Source organism: Pinus tabuliformis, chromosome 5_1 (genome assembly GCF_031772625.1).
Source record: "Pinus tabuliformis cultivar Carrire ecotype Pingquan chromosome 5_1, CPIR1, whole genome shotgun sequence".
Classification (NCBI taxonomy): Eukaryota; Viridiplantae; Streptophyta; class Pinopsida; order Pinales; family Pinaceae; genus Pinus; species Pinus tabuliformis.
The window spans coordinates 78,114-97,287 of NC_142305.1; positions in this window are offsets into that span (position 1 = coordinate 78,114).

The window sequence follows — 19,174 nt, forward strand, 5'->3', positions numbered from 1 at the left end:
GTTGTATTCTTGGTTTTTAGCAATCCATTTGCCTCTTTTTCCCTCATTGTCCCCTTGTACCAGAATTTCTTTCACAACTGTTGTAGGGACATAAGTTGTTATAATTGATTGCCTAACATATATTGTGAAGGTCTTCAGTGCCTTGACCAAGGCATATGCCTTCTTCTCCAAAACGTTATACTTTAACTCAACATCCCGTAGCACCTGGTTGGAAATGTTATTGGTTTCTCATGTCCTTCATTGTTTTTCCGCAATAAGACAACAACCATTGTATGAGGAGAAGTAAAAGAGAAAATGAAAAATGGTTTTAGGTAGTTAGGGCTAACTAATACAAGAGATTACACAAAGGCCCTTTTTATTCTTGAGAATGACTCCTGAGCTTCTTCAGTCCATTTTACCTCCCTATCCTTCTTCAACATCCCTGTAATTTCTTTAATTATCTCAGCATAATTGGGTATGAACCTCCTCAAAAAGTTGATTCTTCCCAAGAAAGTTTGGATTTATTTCTTATTTATCAGTAGTGGGATGTTGTTGATGGCGTCCACTCTCTTGGGATCTATATTCACACCCTCTTTTGCCACGATGTGTCCTAGAAACTTTCCCTCACTTAGAGAAAACTGAGATTTCTTAGGATTTAAAGACATGCCATATTTTCTGCATTTCTCAAAATTGATTTGTAGATGATGCTCCTCATCTATTTTTGAAAAAACATTGATGTCATCTAGGTAAATTACCACAAACTTATCTTGTTCTCCCACAAATGATATATACATTGCTCTCTGAAAAGTGGCTCCTACATTAATGAGACTGAAGGACGTTCTGGCATACATAAATGTTCCCCAAGGTGTGATAAGAGAAATTTTCTTTTGATCCTTAGGATGCACATCTACTTGATTGTATCCAGAAAAACCATCCATCATAGACATAAGAGTAGATCCCACCACCTTTTGTAGAATGTAGTCCATTTTAGGCAGAGGATAATTATCCTTTAGTGAGGCCTTGTTCAAATTCCTAAAGTCGATACACAACCTTAGTTCCCCATTCTTCTTCTTGATAGGAACTAGATCTGCAACCCACTTTGAATACCTCAGATGTATGATAATTTTAGCTTGGAGCAACTTCCTCACCTCTCTCAGTTGATGGAAGTGACAAAGGGTTAATCTTCCTAAGCATTTGTTTGTATGGTTTCGCCCCAATTTTCAAAGGAATTTTATGTTGGATGATATTAGTATCAAATGTTTTTAAATAATCATAAGACCAGGAAAACACATCCATATACTGCTTAAAAATGTCCAAGTAACTTTTTTTGTATTCCTTGGGAACTCCTTTGGCCAACTTAATTATCTGGGGATCTTGATCTGAACCAATATCGTAGTCTTCCACTTGTTCTTCAAATTCTTGCTCAGTTGGATTGGAAGCCATATCATTTGAGTTAAAAAATATTTCCAAAGGAACCAAACCCCTGGGGATAATATTACCTTTCAATTGTAAAATCTTGTGCCTTGCAATGGTTTCTTCCCACTTGGTCTATTGTTCATATATCACGTTTTCTTCCTCCTGATCAATCTCCAAGTTTGAGGATTCTCCAATGACTCCATGAAGTGTTTGATCTATTCCTCATCTTCAAAAACCAGCCAATATTTAACATCGTTTGGTATTGAAGGCTTGTATCTGACTTCAATTTCAAACATGAGAAAGGGGTTTAGAGGAGGCTTGAAGTTACTAGAAGCTACAACTAAGGAATCAACCATCCAATTTCCATCTCTAGCAAAAAATTAGATGTTAAAAGCTAAGAAAAATTTCTCAATCAGATCCCATACCTCATTTTGGTAGGCCTTTAGTCTTGGATGCTTGGTTTGGCATTGTATTTGGATTTGTTTCACCAATAGCTCTAAATCCCCAAACACTGCCAAGCACCTGATGTTGAGATTTCTGGTAGCTTGTAGACCTAGCAACAAAGATTCATATTCAACAACATTATTTGTGGCTTCAAACCCTAGCTTGAAAGAGAGAGGGATCAAGTTGCCTTTTGGGGATACCAACAAAACACATGCCCCATTTCCTTCCCTGTAATAAGCACCATCAAAGTATAACTTCCATACTTTGTCGCACTCCAGTGATTGTTGGTCTAGTCAGACAGAGCATTCCACCTGTGTCTCATCCATGATTTGATCATCTTCCTCTAGTAGAAAATGAGAGAAATCTTTCTCTTTACCATACAGAGGGGCATTATTCAAACAATTGGTTCTTGTCACTATCTTCACAAATCTCTCTTCTCTATATAATTAATGCTCTTCTCCACGAAAAATAGGAATGGTAGCATATGTTAAATCCATTTTAATAGATCCTCCAATTTTCGATCCCCATGATCTGGACAAGAGAATGCCAAACCTCACAGGGATATCAACCACTACAATATCCATTACAACACTCTTCATAGGGACCTGAGTCAAAATGACCGCCAGGTCTTTAATCAAACCTAGACATTTTACTCTCTTGGAGTCAAAATAATACAGATGTTTATATGGTCTTGTTATTTGCAGCCCCAATTGCTCCATAACAAAAAATGGCATCAAATTGTGAGAAGCTCCTGAGTCAAGCATGAAATTATGTAAGAGAAGTTCATGAATTACCAAAGTGACATAGAAAGGGGGAGTAGAAGGGTCTTGTTCCTCAACATGAGGTCCAAATAAAACCATGGGTCTTTCTTCTTGGAGGTTCAAACTGTCTTGTAGAGGAGCTATGGTGGATGGACATATAAACCGAGACACTTGGGCTTTATAATTTGGTTGTTTAAACAATTTGGTTAAGGGAACAAAGATTCTGACCTTCTCCAACTCCTTTTGAAGAATAAAAATAGAAGAGGTCTATCAGCTACGACATCATCAACAATCTCTTTCTCTTTATCACATACTAGTCTAGGTGGTAAAGATGACTACTCTGTTTTAGATACCTCATGCTTGTGGAGAATGGAAACTGGAGGCTATTTCTTTCTGGGTGAGTCTTGGTCTAGAGGCTTCTTTCCTTTCTCTATTGGTTTCAAAAGATTTGGGGGAGAGGACACCTCATTTTGGTCCTGTATTCTAGATATTTTCTTGGAAGATCTAATATCATATTTCCTATGCAGCTGTGCTTCCATTATATCAACAAAATACTTGTAGTAGTTGTTTATCCAACCATCATCTAGTGGTGCATCCAGATAATCCCCTTCTACTTCATCAACCTCTACTTCATTTTATCCCTCTGAAAGACAAGAAAACTAATTTTCTTGGAATTCCACTTTTTCTTCGGCATTTTTCTCTAGATCATCTTCTAAATACAATGGATATTAAATGTGATCTTGTTGATCCCTTCTCTCCCTTTGCAAAATATGCAAAGGAGGTCTCCTATACTGAGGATTTAAACTTCAGTTAGGAGCTAGTTGGCCTTGTCAAGGAGGATTTTTGTTTTCTAATTCCAGTTTCACAAGCTTGTTAGACAAGTTTCTTATCAACTTGTTCATTTCCTCAAGTTTAAGCTCTTGAGTTTCCTTTCCCTGGTTTGAGGAACTAGCTTCCTCTTTTCCCCTTTTCTTATCTCCATGATTATTTCTCCCTCTCCACTTCCCAGTAGAGGTGAAATTTTTTCCAACTTCTAAAGCATCTATTTGAATTTGGTCTAAGGAGTGATACTTCCTTTCTCTAAGAGTGAAACCAAATTTTAGTTCAAAGGCCCCAACAAAAACCACTTTAGCAGCAGCCTGTGGAGGTTTTATTTTAGCAGGGATACTATTGTACAATTTAATCAACCTTTTTATGAATTATGACACATCTTCATTACATTTCTTCTTCATAGCATTGAATTCAGTGAGGATATACCCATGGTCCCTTTTCTCTCCACATTTTTGCATGAAAGAATTCTCTATCTCCTCCCACATAGTAATTGAAGTATTTGGTATGGATTTAAACCATTTCTTGGCTTCCCCATTAAGAGACTAGACAAAATTCCTTAACACTACATCTAGGTGTTCTAGATTGATATTTTCTGCAAATGCACAGGAAGTTTCTAGATGCCTCTGTGCTAAAATATCATCTTCCTTTGTAAATCTTGGCAAGAGCTTGAGATAGTCTTGTGGCATACCATTCAAGGGTTGTGGGAAGTCTAGTGGGGCATATTTGTTCAGGAGAAAGCCTGGGACAACCATGTTGATCAAGGGAGGTGGTGGAATATTTATTACAGGTCCTTACTGAGAGGGTATCTGAGTCACAGTTGACTGGATCTAGGTAGGGAAACTATTCACACTCTGCGTGGGCCTGTTTATAAGGATGTCTTTAACTTCTTCAGCTTCAGGGGAGGGATGAAATGAGAAAGGGGGTGAATTGACAAAATATTCTTCATTTTTTACTCTAGAAGGAAATGAGCCAAACAATACACAATGTTTTTTGGGATATTCCAAGACTTTGAAGGCAGACTCAGGGTAGTTTATCACAACCTTTTGAGAATTGTTTGACGATATTTTGGAAAATATCTTGTGGAATCTGCAGTAATAAGGGTTCGTGCTTCCCAAATCCTCCACGATATGATTTTCACAGGGTTGAATATAGGGGTGTTTTTTGTTGGCTAGTATCAGAACAAGTATGAGGCCTCCAGAAAGCCAGGGTGTTCAAAATAAGATTTAGACAATGGAGTCATCAAGGTGAGAGATTTTAAACCCACACTTCCCTTGCTCACTTAACAGAGGGAATGTAAAAAATTTCGTACCCATGGAAAAATGTTCTGATTCATTCCCTGGAAATGGTGCAAAAAGATGTTGTAACTCCTAGAGACAAACCCCGGGTTAAGGGAAGGGTTAATGCCTAGGACATCTTAGAGGAGTGCTTTGAGGATTTGCTGAGATTTGTGTCGCACTCCATATTCTATATAATTGGAAATTATATTCCTTCAGGACTTGGTTCAATCACCTTTCACCAAGGTAAACAAACACATATCTATATGTAGGCAGACATCACTTATCCCAAGGATAAATGTTCTAATATGGTGGCCCACCATACAGTAAAGTGCAGCTTAATAGTTGTCATTGTAGTCAAAATGGAGAGAGGGAGAGAGTAAGGAAAAGAATTCAATGAAGAGGGTTGGATAATGTAGAATCCTAAGCAATGAATCATGACCGAACTATGGAAGGATAAGGGAGATGAAATGCAGAAAGTGTGGAGTGCATTTTAAGGTTTCTAGCTCTATATTTTCATGGGTACATCCTATCTTGCAATAACCTTGGTAAATCTATGATCTCACGGGTACTATTAGATACAATATAACACTAGTAAATCCATAAATGCAAAGGTACTGTTGCTACCATATAACATAAGTAAATACAAAATTCAAGAGAGAAAATAGCAACTTCTTTACACAATTTCAGAGGAAGATAAACATACATGAAATGAAAAACAAAGCGGAACACATGTTACACATTACTCTTCTTGGAATCACCAAATCTGCTTCATTAATCTTTGAGAAAAAAGAAAAATGGAGTCCATATCATAGGTCCAACACATTTGACATTTGTATTAGCATAAGCACCTCATGAACAAGCCAATAAGCCAAGAGTTGGAAACTCTTTCTCTGCACAGAACTCAGAACACCTACAAAAGCAGATTTCAGACCTCTGGGAACAAGATTTGGGAACCTTTAAAATGAGTTTATTTCCCCTATTTATAAAGAGAGGGGAAGCTTGGAACAATAGCTATAAATCATCTCAGAGATGCCCCAATTGTCTGATCGACTAGCTGTCTTGGCTTGCGAAGGTTCTTTTGCTAAAATTATTGCAACAAATTTGATTCCTTCTTTAACATATAAAAGTTACAAAATAACAAAACATGAGAAAAATGAATGATGGCCATGACACAATATCTCCATGCCAATTCCCATGATCACCTTTGATCAGGCTAGGTCTCTGCCATGGTGTTCCTCCATAGTTACTGGCCAATATGTTTGTCACTTTCTCCCTTAACTACTTGAATTACCCACTTTTTGGAGATGGAAGCGATCACTCGTGGTGGTATTAGTGGTGCTCTCTAACATAGCTTCCAACCCATCAATCTGCATACACTTTAGGCTATAGCATCAGAACTCAATACATCTCATAACTCTTATAAAAGATCGTTACAAAAAAATAGAGTTCTAATAGCCCTTAGCCCCTCTTTCTTAAGCTCCTCCACCATGGGACCATTACATGTGACCAAAGTCTTGATGCATAGGCAAGGTGATATCAGAGCCTTCTATCCTCGTAACTTTATTTTAAATAGCATTATGAATTCATAAAGTTTTGATGCCTTCAAGTTCCTTTTCCATTGGCCCTCTTCCTGTTTATCCCATGGGACCGAGTGTTGTGACCTCATGGCTCAACGCTTGAGTGCTAAAGCCTTTGGGCTCCTATTGGGGGTCTATCTCCTCTTTGTAATTTGTTCTTCACCTTTGGTTCTATGGATGGTCATGACCAAATGCCACCACATATCAAAGTCCCTCTTCATCGTAAATTTTCCAAATTTGAACTTGCACAGGAATTATGATATTGACATCCCCGTTATGGCCCATAATGTTTAGGTTCTAAATCTTCCCCTTGCACTGGGTTCTATGGATCTCTCATGACCATGTGTTGTTTTGTATTAGAATCCCTCTTCATTGGAAGTTTTCAAAAATGAATTTACATTGGAGTTACAAAAACCTCTGCTTCTGATGGGATCATTGCTCTCAGTGCTCGGCCCCTTGCTATGTGCTCTTGGTTCTCTTCATTTTTGTGACCAAATTCCAGCATATATCAAAGCCCTCTTCATCAAAACTTTTTTGAAAGAGTTCTAATGCTTTCAACCTCCGATATTCCTTCTTATCACTTAGGTGCTCTTGCCACCCCTGCACCCTTGGTCCCTTTGGTTTTCCATGACCGGTGCTAGTAAATATCGAAGCCCCTCACATATGAAGTTTTTCAAAAAAAATAAAAGGAGTTTTGATGACCTCTTCCTCTGAAATGCAAACCTCTAAAGTGACATCATGATGATGTCTTCATCTCCACGTGGTGCCTCCTAGGTGGTGACACGTGTCACCTAGATTTTTCCTTTTAGGCCCTCCAAAGCATTGAAAATGTTGCCACAAGTCCTTGTCCCTCCACGTCATGCTGACGTAATCTACCCTGTCAATTTCTTGAGACCAACTATTTGCTACCTGTGTCCAATTTTGAGGAGAGAGAAAGGGTCCTCAGGGTCTTTGGTTTTGTGTTGGTTTCCTTTGTACTTTCGTGACCAAGTGCTAGTCTGTATCGGAATCCTTCTTCATCTGGACTTTTTCTAAAAGTGTTCGGATGATTTCAACCTCTAATATTCCTTCTTAGCACTTAGGTTCTCCACCGAGCTCTGTGCCCTTGGTCCGTTTAGGTCTTTGTGACCAAGTTCCATAAATATCGAAGCCCCTCTCATCAGAAAATTTTTGAAAAGAGATTTAAAGGGTTCCAATGCTACCGTCCTCCGATAAAACTTCCTCTGATATGCCTTCCTTCTAGCCTTCCTGATATCAGGCTCTGATGTGATCGGGTCCTGAATTTCAACGCTCCTCTTTAAATATCGACTTTCCTTTTGGCTTTGAAACTTAGGCTTTTGGTTTTGGTCTCCTCCTTGTGCTTTCGGCCTCTAATATTTGTTATCCTCTTTAGCCTTTTTTCACTTCGGCTTCCCTTTTTGGCCAACATTTGACATCATTTAACACAATTCGGAAAAAAGGTGTAGTACATGACAACAAAAAGTAATTATCAAGCTAAGGAAAATAAGTTATAATATGAAACTCCATCTTTTCCAGCCTTAAATCAGAGCTAAGGTGTAAGAAGGAGACTAAATATCACATATTTGTTGGTACTATGGCAAGGGTTATAAGGAAGGGTTTCAGTATTCTTGAAAATCTCACTATCTCTATCAAGAATAACATATCGAAAATCATCTCCAAATTTGCAAAGGAAGTAGTATATGGAAGCTTGTTCTCCACTTTATTTGGAACATTCAAGGGCGAGAATATATGCATTATTGACAGTGGTGCCACCATACATATGATGGGAGAATGCAGTTAACTACAAACCCTATCTAAGGGAATTTCATCTCACTCTATCAAACTTGGAGACAACAAGTGCTATTTAGTGAAAGATATTGGGTCTACATCGTTGGAGCTCAAGTCAAGTGGAAAATTTCACCTCAAAAACATCTTATATGTTCCATGTTTGAAAAAATGTCTATTTTCTATTTCTTGTCCAGAGGATAAGTGTAATAGAGTTTCTTTTGTTAATGACAAGGTAATGGTTTGGGATAAGGTCTCTAGTATTAATGAAGCAAGGGTGATTTGGGTTTGTGAGGGAACATTGTATAGACTATATACACCTCTAGCTCAAGTCCTAGTTCACCTAGAAGTGAGTCCTTCCGAACTATGGAATAAAAGGTATGAGAAACTTGATTATAAGAACAATCCAGATCTTGGGGGGAGGCCCCCAAGATCTAAAAAAGAGAACACAACCATAAAGAAACATTTGATTAAAATAGAGAATAATTGTAAAAGCTACATTGTGGTGGACAATTTGTCCTTTTACAAAAGTGACTTGTTACTTATAGCCTGCTTTGGTTACAATACCAAAAGTAAATTCCATGGGTGGGTAAATACCATGGGTGAATGAATACCATGGGTGGATGTCACTTACAATACCATGGGTAAATTCCATCAGTGGATAAATACCTGATGAGCCTCGGTATTGCAACAAGAATGCTACAACTCCCAAGGCTACTGACTTTAATTATCAACCCGGGGTTTGTACAAACTTAAGATTTATAGGAACTATATGTGAAACATACAATGTGTCCTTACTTTGATGTCATGATGTAATGGATTGCATGTACTGAAGTCAAATCCTAAACTAATTACAAAAAATGAAATGCTCGAAATGGAAACCTTAACCTATTGCAAGAAAGAAAGTATAAGGAAAGAAACTTATTCTAATTGCATAAATATCATTAAATAAATGTAAAACATTACATTTCAAAGAGTTTAGATCCATTAATAGAGTTCATTGGAGGTGGTAATCAAGAAAATCATCATTGTATTATCCAATCCATAAATATGTCCATTAAACCAAATGGCTGAAATGTTTTGCATGGGTAAAGATGCGAGTCCTAAGTGGTCTTTAGTCTTCCCTAATAATTTATTTAGAGCCTATTGATATTGATTCAACCCTAAGGGAAAATAACCAAGCTTCTTGAGCGAATCTGGGCAAGTAAATGTATGTTGGAAGGCTACTACAGGAAATTACAGGATGTTACAAATTTACTATAGGAAGTTATAATTCATCGAATGACCTAGAATATAAAATCCAAATTGGATGGAACAAATTTTTTATTGACTATGATGTCTTAGGTCTCCATTCCAAGTGGAATCACTCAAAAAGACCTCTGTTAACCCATGCTAAAAAATAATAGAAAATTACTAGTCTAAAATCTAGAAATTCTAGAACTAGTGAGCTTGTAAATCTATCAAATGCCTAACCTAATCAAGTGCAAATGAAATTGTGTGATTTATTTATTTATTTATTTTATCTAATTCAAGTATAATAAACTTGATTGAATATCATTAGCATTCTTTAAAAAATAACATAAATTCACTGTTATTTGCCACATAGGAGTTCCAGAAATCTAGATTTGGGAATAAGCAAACTAATCCAAGTAGCTCAATGATTACTATGACATTCCAAAGATTTTCCAAGGATGAAATGATGTGTTTTATCCTTCAAAATAACTTACATAAACCATTTAGCCCAATCCTACAACAATAAATCATTAACACTAAATGCATAAATAGAAAGAAACAAGAACAAGAGATGCATGTGAATAAGAAGTGAAAAGAAGAAAAGAAAATGATATAAAAGGGCTCTGAGGCTCCCTGGGATGGTCAAGCCCAAGGAAACTTAGAGTCCTATGAAGGAGACCAAGATCTAGAATCTGAACATGACACTAATCTTCATTATTTCCATCAATACAATTACATGTGCAAGAAATGACAATGGAGTTGAAAAAATACGAGTTCTCTCCACAAGAAGACTAAGAAAACCCCCCCTAGAGGAAAATTTGACTTGGTACTTATACAAATTGATTAGGAATCATTCCCCATGACTAGGAATTTGAATTAAATGGCAGGGAACACAGTCCTAGATTTTCTCAATCATTGGAGCTCCAAAATCTGTGCCATAATTCCATAATATCTTGTTGATTTATTATTTAATATTGATCCTCCTCTAGTAGGGAGAAAGTCCCTAAATTATCTCCTCCTCAAAAGCTTCATAATCAGCCCAATATTCTCACAATATTCCACAAAAATAAATAATATTAGGCACAAATATGCAATTATTCATAAACTTTCCTAATAAACGTATTAAAGTTAAAAATACATTATCTAATGCAAAAAGAAAGGTTTAATTTGCTGAAGGATGGTCAGATGGGCCTTAATTTATGTTTAATTTAGAGGCATGGGCCTTAATTTATGTCTAATTTAGAGGCCCATTAATACCATGGGAGGATGAATACCAAGGGTGGATGCCACTTACAATACCATGGGAAAATACCATGGGTGGATTCCACTTACAATACCATGGGTAAATTCCATGGGTGGATAAATATCATCTGTGGATGAATACCATGGGTAAATTCCATGGGTGGATGAATACAATGGGTGGATGCCATTTTCCATTTGGATAATTCCTCCCTCCTTAAGAAGCAATGGTCCCCAGTCGTATTTTGTAAAAGCACAGATTATCCACCACAATGTAGCTTTTACAATTATTCTTTATTTTAATAAAATGTTTCTTTATGGTTTTTTTGTTACAATACCACAGGTAAATTCCATGGGTGGATGTCACTTACGATACCCTGGGTAAATTGCTTGAGTGGATAAATACCATGGGAGGATAAATACCAAGGGTGGATGTCACTTACAATACCATGGGTGAATGAATACCATGGATGGATGCCACTTACAATACCATGGGTAAATTTCATGGGTGGATATATACCATCGGTGGATGAATACCATGGGTGGATTCCACTTACAATACCATGGGTAAATTCCATGGGTAGATGAATACCATGGGTGGATGCCATTTTCCATTCAGATCAAATATTTTTCCATTTATGAGGAACATGTAAGGGATGTGCTCTAGGCAAGAATGTGAAGGAACCATTTGCAAGTAGTGAAACCAGATCTAAAGAAATTTTGGATCTCATACACTCAGATGTATGTGGACCTATGATGGTTAAGTCTCTTGGTGGGCATTAATATTATGTAACCTTCATTGATGATTACTCAAGAAAAAATTGGATATACCTTATCAAGAACAAGGATGAGGTATTTGATAAGTTTCAGGAGTTCAAGAATGAAGTGTAAAATATAACCAAGAGAAAGATCAAAATTCTAAGGTCAGATAATAATGGAGAATACACCTCCAAATAATTGATAACTTTCTACAAGGAAGCAAGAATCAATAGGGAGCTCATTGTTCCCTATAATCCTAAATAGAATTGTGTGGCAAAAAGGATTAATCATACTATTGAAGAATGTGTCATTGCTATGTTGCACGATCATGATATTCTTCAATTCCTATGGGGTGAGGCATGCGTGACAATTGTTTACTTGCAGAACCAAAGTCCTCGTAGGATCCTCAACAACATGACTCTGGAAGAAACATTTACAGGAAAGAATCCAAGTGTGGATCATCTTCATATATTTGGGTTTCCTATTTATATTCATGCACATAAGGATAAAAGGAAGAAGTTAGATCCTACCTATCTAAGGGGCATATTTATTGGCTATAGTGCTTCATCTAAAGCATACAAAATATATATTTAGGAGGATCGTCGAATTGAGGTAAGTAGAGATGTCATAATTGATGAAAACATAGCTTATAAGAAATCGAAGGATTTTCCAGTTGACTCTAATGAAGAAGAAGCTCCTATATTTAAGGATATCTCTAGGGACAATGATGGTCAAGAACTGAGACCTACTCAAAAATATGTTGAAGGTCCATGTGAGCCTATACAACAAGTAATTGTTCTATAAAATCAAAAGAGGTTTGTTTGGTTGAAAACTACTCTTCAAGAGGCAGAAGGACATACAACATCAAGAACATCCAGGAAAGTAAGAGACCAAAGAGGTATTCTGGATATGCTGCATACATGACAAGGTTGATTATGACAGAACAATCCTCCTATGAGGATGTAACTAAGCATAAAGAATGGAGGAATGTAATGCAGGAAGAATACCATTCCATAATGAAGAATGATGTTGGGAGTTTGTCCCTGGGCATAATGACAAATCAATAGTCACTTCAAAATGGATTTATAAGATAAATCACACCGCAGATGGGAGCATATACAAATAGAAAAGAAGGTTTTTAGCAAGGGGCTTCTCACATAAAGAAGGTATTGATTATGAGGAAACCTTTTCTCCCACAACTAGGTATACAACAATAAGATCACTTGTTTCGTTGGTTGCTTCTATGGGTTGGAACAGTCATCAAATGGATGTTAAGGCAACTTTCCTGAATGGGACCATTGATGAGGAAGTATACATTGAGTAGCCTCAAGGATTTGAAATAAATCAAACAGAAACTCATGTCTGCAGGTTGAAGATGGCTCTATATGGCTTAAAGCAAGCATTGAGAGCATGGGATGCAAGAATGGATGCATACCTCTTGAGACTTGGTTTTACCAAAAGTACTGTATATCCTAACCTATATATTAGGGTGGTCCAAAATGAGCTAGTTATAATTCTCTTGTATGTGGATGATCTACTAGTCACAGGTGTAGAGCATCTGATTCAGGAATGCAAGAAGAAATAAACAACATTATTTGATATGAAGTATCTTGGGATTATGCACTATTATTTGGGACTAGAAGTATGGAAAAATACAGGAGATATATATATTGGTCAAGGTAAGTATGTGATCAAGATGTTTTAGAAATATGGCATGATGGATTGCAAGCCCATAATGACTCCTATGATTTCAAATTTGGAAAGGTTGAGGAGTTCAGAATCTAGTCTAGTAGATATGACTTGCTACAAAAAATTTATTGGGTCCTTGATGTACTTGGTGAATACTAGGCCAGACATTTGTTTTGTAGTAGATATCCTCGGTCAATTTTAGATGGAGCCAAAAAATGATAATTGGATTGCAGCTAAGAATATCCTAAGGTACTTGCATGGGACTATACATCACCACCTTTGGTATGCTGGGAATTATATCCAACTTATAGGATATACAGATTCAGATTGGGGTGGTAGTGAGAGAGAAATAAGAAGCACAATAGGAGGATGTTTCAGCCTTGGATCTTCTATGTTTTCATGGATGAGTAGAAAGAAGGATACAATTGGTTTGAGTAGTGATGAAGTTGAATATGTTACCGCAAGTGAGGTCTATCAGGAAATAGTTTGGCTCATGAAGTTACTATCAAACTTGTTTGAAGTATCGCTTAGCCCTACATGGATACATTTTGATAGCCATAGTTGTATAAGATTGATGGAAGACCTAGTGTTTGATGAAAATATGAAACATATAAATAAAAAGTACCTCTACATCATAAGCTTGGTACGATATGGGATCATAGAGTTGAATTATCTACCTATAAATGAACAGGTAGCTGACATATTGACTAATGCATTACCAACCAAGAAGCTTGAGTACCTAAGAAGAAGCTTGGTTTGGTGGATATCTCTTCTGTGGTTGAGAGGGAGTGATATCAGATAGTTCTTATTTTTTATGGGCCAGGCACTAGAATAGGACTAAAAGTCCTAAGTCTTAGTGAAGGCCATAAAGAAAGAATTAAGTCTAGAGGATTGGATAAGCATCTAGATTAAAACTTCTTATGGATTGGAGAATCCAGGGAAAGAAGTTGGTGACTGATACTCTTTGAGGATGAGGTAGGGAATCCAAGATAAGAGTAGTCAAACATGACCGATATTCTTTGAGGATCTAGATTTGGGAATCCAAGATAAGAATAGTCTTAAAAGGACATACCTTGTGGACATCCAAATGGGGTATGTACCTTGAGAGGTAGTGTGGAAGCTCATGTAAATCCTCCCTGTATAATGCTCTCAATTTAAGATGAGCTTGTCCATTTTAAGGCCCCCAAGGAGAATGTTGGTTATGATGTAAATATGCTTGAAAAAATATGGCTTATTGATCCAACTCTTCTTATGATAATTCTTCAAGATTGAGATTCCTTTTACCATGAATACCTCCCTAGTTAAGATGGAGTGTTGAAAATTGTAACTAGGTTCAGTCTTCATTATGATGTAATTGTAATCATGACATTGTATATTCTTTGTAAAGAAAGAAAAATGAAAGAAAGAGAAATGATATTTTATTTTGGAGTATGGGCTTCATACTCAATTTTGAGTCAAAAGCACGTTCTTCATGCTTTTAGGTCTTTCTAGGTATTTCTAGGATAAAGAATAATATTGGTCATGTGTCATAGTCCCATTCAAACTCATTGTATTGAAGAAAAATATTTATTTTATCATGTAAAATCCATGGATAACCACAAGACCAAGTCAGCCTAAGGGAGGGTTATTCGACCCTCAAGAAAGGCTATAAATAGAAGGGAGCTTGACCTCATTTGGACACTCACTCAAGCTAGTTCGATTTGCAATAGTGAAGGTGAAGAAGAGTAGCTAGAAGATGAAGAAGAGGAGAAAAATTCAAATTTTGTCAAGGGTTATATTTCTCTCTCTTTATCTCTAGGGTTTGTGAAGCTGTGAGCTACAACAAGCTGAAATTCTAAAGCAATTGTAGGGGACCAAAGTTGCAAGGCCAAAATTCTGTAGTTGGGGTTGAAGTTGCAGTAGCAGTGTAGTAGTATTGAAGTACTGGAAGTTGTCTCAAGGAAGATCTTGTTGGGGGCTGACTTAGGTCTTGGAGGGTTTGTTAGCTTGGGTCTTTGGGTCTTGGAAGTCTCCTTTGTAAGCATATTCTAAAGAATAAGAGAATATTTTTCCGAGATCTCCCCTTAGAGGGCTTTTTTTGTGGCCTGGAGCATATATCTTGTATACTTTGTCTCTTTGTGACCTTCTTGTTTTGGTAATTGCTTGATGAAAAAAATTAAAGAAGTAATAAAATAACATATAACATCATAAGTAATTATCAAGCTAAGGAAAATAAGTTATAATATGCAGTATCCATATTTTCCAACATTGTGGACTATGTCTTCAGGCCTTGCTTCAATAGTGGGGAGGCCACTTCTTTCATCTCATAAAAAGAAAGGAAAGTACATGGAAAAATACATCATTATACCTCCAATCCTGGGAGTGACTTGAAATTTCATTGATCAAAACACAAGAATCACAACACCAACATGTTTGTCTCATCCTCCTGAGAATTTTGACTGTAAACATAACCCACTTATGAAAGATGCATTGCTGTATCGAACTTTCTGCTTGAAAATTAATGAAGAATATGGGTTTCTTCCATGACCCTTGAGATCCACTAGTCAGACCCCAAATATGAATGCACCATTGAAATCCTTGCGAAATTCTGAGTAAAATGAGTATAAAATAAATTATATTATGCCAATGTCATCCCTAGCCCCCCGGATAATCTTTAGATTCCATAACAGATTTTGCATAATATTATTCTTGGAATATTCCACTAAAATATTCCTCCACTAAAACCATGCCATCAAGGTTCAACCCTCTAGGTTCCATCACGTAGGGTTCCCTTTGTCATAGTTCCATCGACTCTCCCACTCACGACTCTGCCCCTGGTTCCGACTGGATGGTTATGGTTTAATACATTTCGATGGGAGACACTTTCAATGAACATGTCATCAGAGTATTGGCTGGTGCATAGTAAAATTGTTAGTGGTTTGGTTGGGGATCCTAGGGTCAATCCCTTGGACCCTCATTTATTTTTACATATAAAATGATTTACCATAACAACCCATCATGTGGCTTGTTGACTGCCAAAAACAACATTATATCCTTCCATCTGTTTAACATATAACTATCGTAGGTTATATTTAATCAAACCACTAATTCATTTCTTGGCAGTTGGTGTATTTTTAAAACTATTGAATTTATTTAAATATTGGCTATGTAACACTAACCTGCTGAAAATCGTTCGCCCAAAATAGTCCACCTTCCAATGGTAAATCATTTTTCAAATCTATGACCATTTGACATTTATAACAATTCCATTTATATTTTTGGGCCTTGACTTGTCCACTGAGTTGTGGTGGTTAACTACCGAATTGGTCGTAACCATTATTATTTATAACCATTCAATCAATCTATCATTGGTCATGTCAAACCGTTTGGTTGGCGTTTGGTTCCAAACCACTGAACAATATATTTAAACATCACCTCTTAGTTTGGAGTTCCATCAAATGTTTTAAACCATTTCCAAGTTTTGGTTAGGCCCAACGGGTTGCTAAATGGGTACCACGTTGTGTCATTTCATTAGACCACATGGCCCCATACCATTGGGACAATGAAACACCTCCAAATTTGGTAGGGGTGCCACCACTTTTATCTAGAGGTTCGCTAAATTTAGCACCTAAGCCGCTAAATTTGGATGGAATTCTAAAATTGGCAATGCTCCAAATTTGTATGATACTCTTCTAAATCTTGTCCTTTTGCCAAGGTTGACCACAACTTTGATTGGGAATAATTTTCACATACAAGATCAAATTGAGGCGTCATCCATGCTGTTGGAATGCTTGCGATGAGCTCTTCAGTCTGGTCATAGTTTTGTTGTGATCCAAGGACTTTTATTTTTGAACCAATAGGGATCCTCATAGATCATATTATAAGGGAACTCCACAAATGGAAGGTATTCCACCCATTTGGTTTGTTGATACATAATATACACATGAATCATATCTTATAGAACTTAATTCACCCTTTTATTCTAACCATCAATCTCAAGATGATACATTGTGCTAAAATTAAGCTAAGTTTGAAGAGTTGCTTGTAATCTAGTCCTAAATTTTCTTAAAAAATATGGAGGCTCTATTAGAAATGATTTTCTTTAGAAAACCATAAAACCTCGTAATCTGCGTGCTAAATTCCTATCTATATAATTAGCATTATAAATATCTTTCATTGGAATATTATAAAGAATGGTGAGATTCCATCAAGATTAGTTTGCAAAGGCCATTCACTTATTGCACACAATTTTTTCTCAGAAATCTAATTAGCGCATCATCATCTCAAGAGTATACTTCAAACATGGGTTTCCATTTTCATTGTCCACAAAGAACAACCTCTTCTTCATGGAACCAACTATCTTTTCTCTAGGCACCAAAAACATTATCTCTTATGTCCACCTTCAATGGAATTATAAAGAAAATACGAGGTCTTTGGCTGAGTGCATCAATGAACCTATTTAATTTCCCTTTAACATTTGTTATGTCAAAATCATACTCACATAGGAGCTCTAAGTAATTCATTTTTCTTGCATTAGATCCTTTTTCAAAAAATTATGATGTAATCTATTGTGGTCTAATATTTAATTCAAACTTTTGTCTCACAAGTTAGTCCTTCCATAATCTCAAATCATGGACTATTGATACTACCTCCAAATCATGAGTGGTTTTAGCTTACTAGAGGCATACAATACCACTTTACCAAAGTGGGAAAACAAAAGTCCCAATTCCTCTTGAATGCATCTATACATATCACAAAAGGTTAATTGATATAAGAGACTTTCAACATAGGTGCTAATGTTTACAACTACTTAAGCTTAACAAATTTCCGATCACATTCTTAGCTCCATACAAAATTTTCTCCCTTCTTGATTAATAAGGTAATTGAGTTAGAAATTTGAGACAACCCCTCTATAAATATTCTAAAATAACTGGACATACCCATAAAAATATGCACCTCATGCACTTTTGTTGCTGCTAGCCATTTGATAATAGCTTCATCTTTTGCAGGATCCATTGCAATGAATTCAAATAAAATAATATGACCCAAATAGTGGATTTCTTATTAGGAAAAGGAACAGTTAAAAAGTTTGGAATATAATTTGTCCTCTCTCAAATATTGTAAAACTAGTCACAAATGTTCTTCATTTTCATTCATTCTAGAATATATAACAATATCATCTATAATTACCTAGACAAACTTATCCAGGTACTTCATGGATACTCCATTCATCAAATTCATGATTACACTAGGACCATTGGTTAGCCCAAGAGGAACTAACATGAATTCATAATGCCCAAAGAAAATTTGGAAAATAGTTATTGGAATATCTTCCTCCTTCATCCTGATTTGGTGGTATCGATATAGTAAATTGATCTTGGATGTGTTAGTGTTTTGTGGCAATGGTGTACCAAAAGACACCTCCTTATCAGTTGGTTGTTCCCTGCAAAGGAATACAGATAGGGTTGGTTCTGTTAGTGAACAAACTTAGATAAACAAAGCATTGCAAATAGTGAAAACAATGCATATACAAAGATGAACTAAAACAAAGATATAAATACACAAATAATTCTCCGATGAAGAAAACAAGCCAAAAAAATAATGGAAAAATGTCCCTTTATTGTCTGCTGGTAGTAGAAGTTGAATACAATAGATGAATACTAAACAGTTGAAGAAAATTCATTGAGCTATGGTGCTAAAAAATCCTCATCAAGGAGGTTCCTGTCCTCAATCTCTTTGCAAGATTCTCCTCTCATAAAGAAGTATGAAGACTCGCTCAATTGTGGAATCTTCTCCTCTCACTAGGATGATGGATTTCTTAGAAGAAATATGGCTAACATGCTAGTGCTCTTACTTTATTTTCTTCAACAATGAAATTTTGGGTTGCTCTGAATGTAATTTGGCCAGCATAACATTGTCTCATATTTTGGTTCTCCCATGGCCTGTTTATGTAGAATTTTTGAATCCATCTTCCCTCTCTTGGTTCATGAAAGATAATGACTTATGAGTAGGACAAGATGATTCCATTGAGGGATCTATATATTCAACATGACTCGAATTTACCTTTCCTTGACTGAGATCCTGTCAGGGATCGCCTCTAAGAGTGGAAAGTGGTCCTGATTTTGCTGAGTCGAATATTTTCGTGACCACGTGGGTTTCGAAGGAAATATCATTTGGTGCGCAGCTATTGAAGAAACAACCGCGC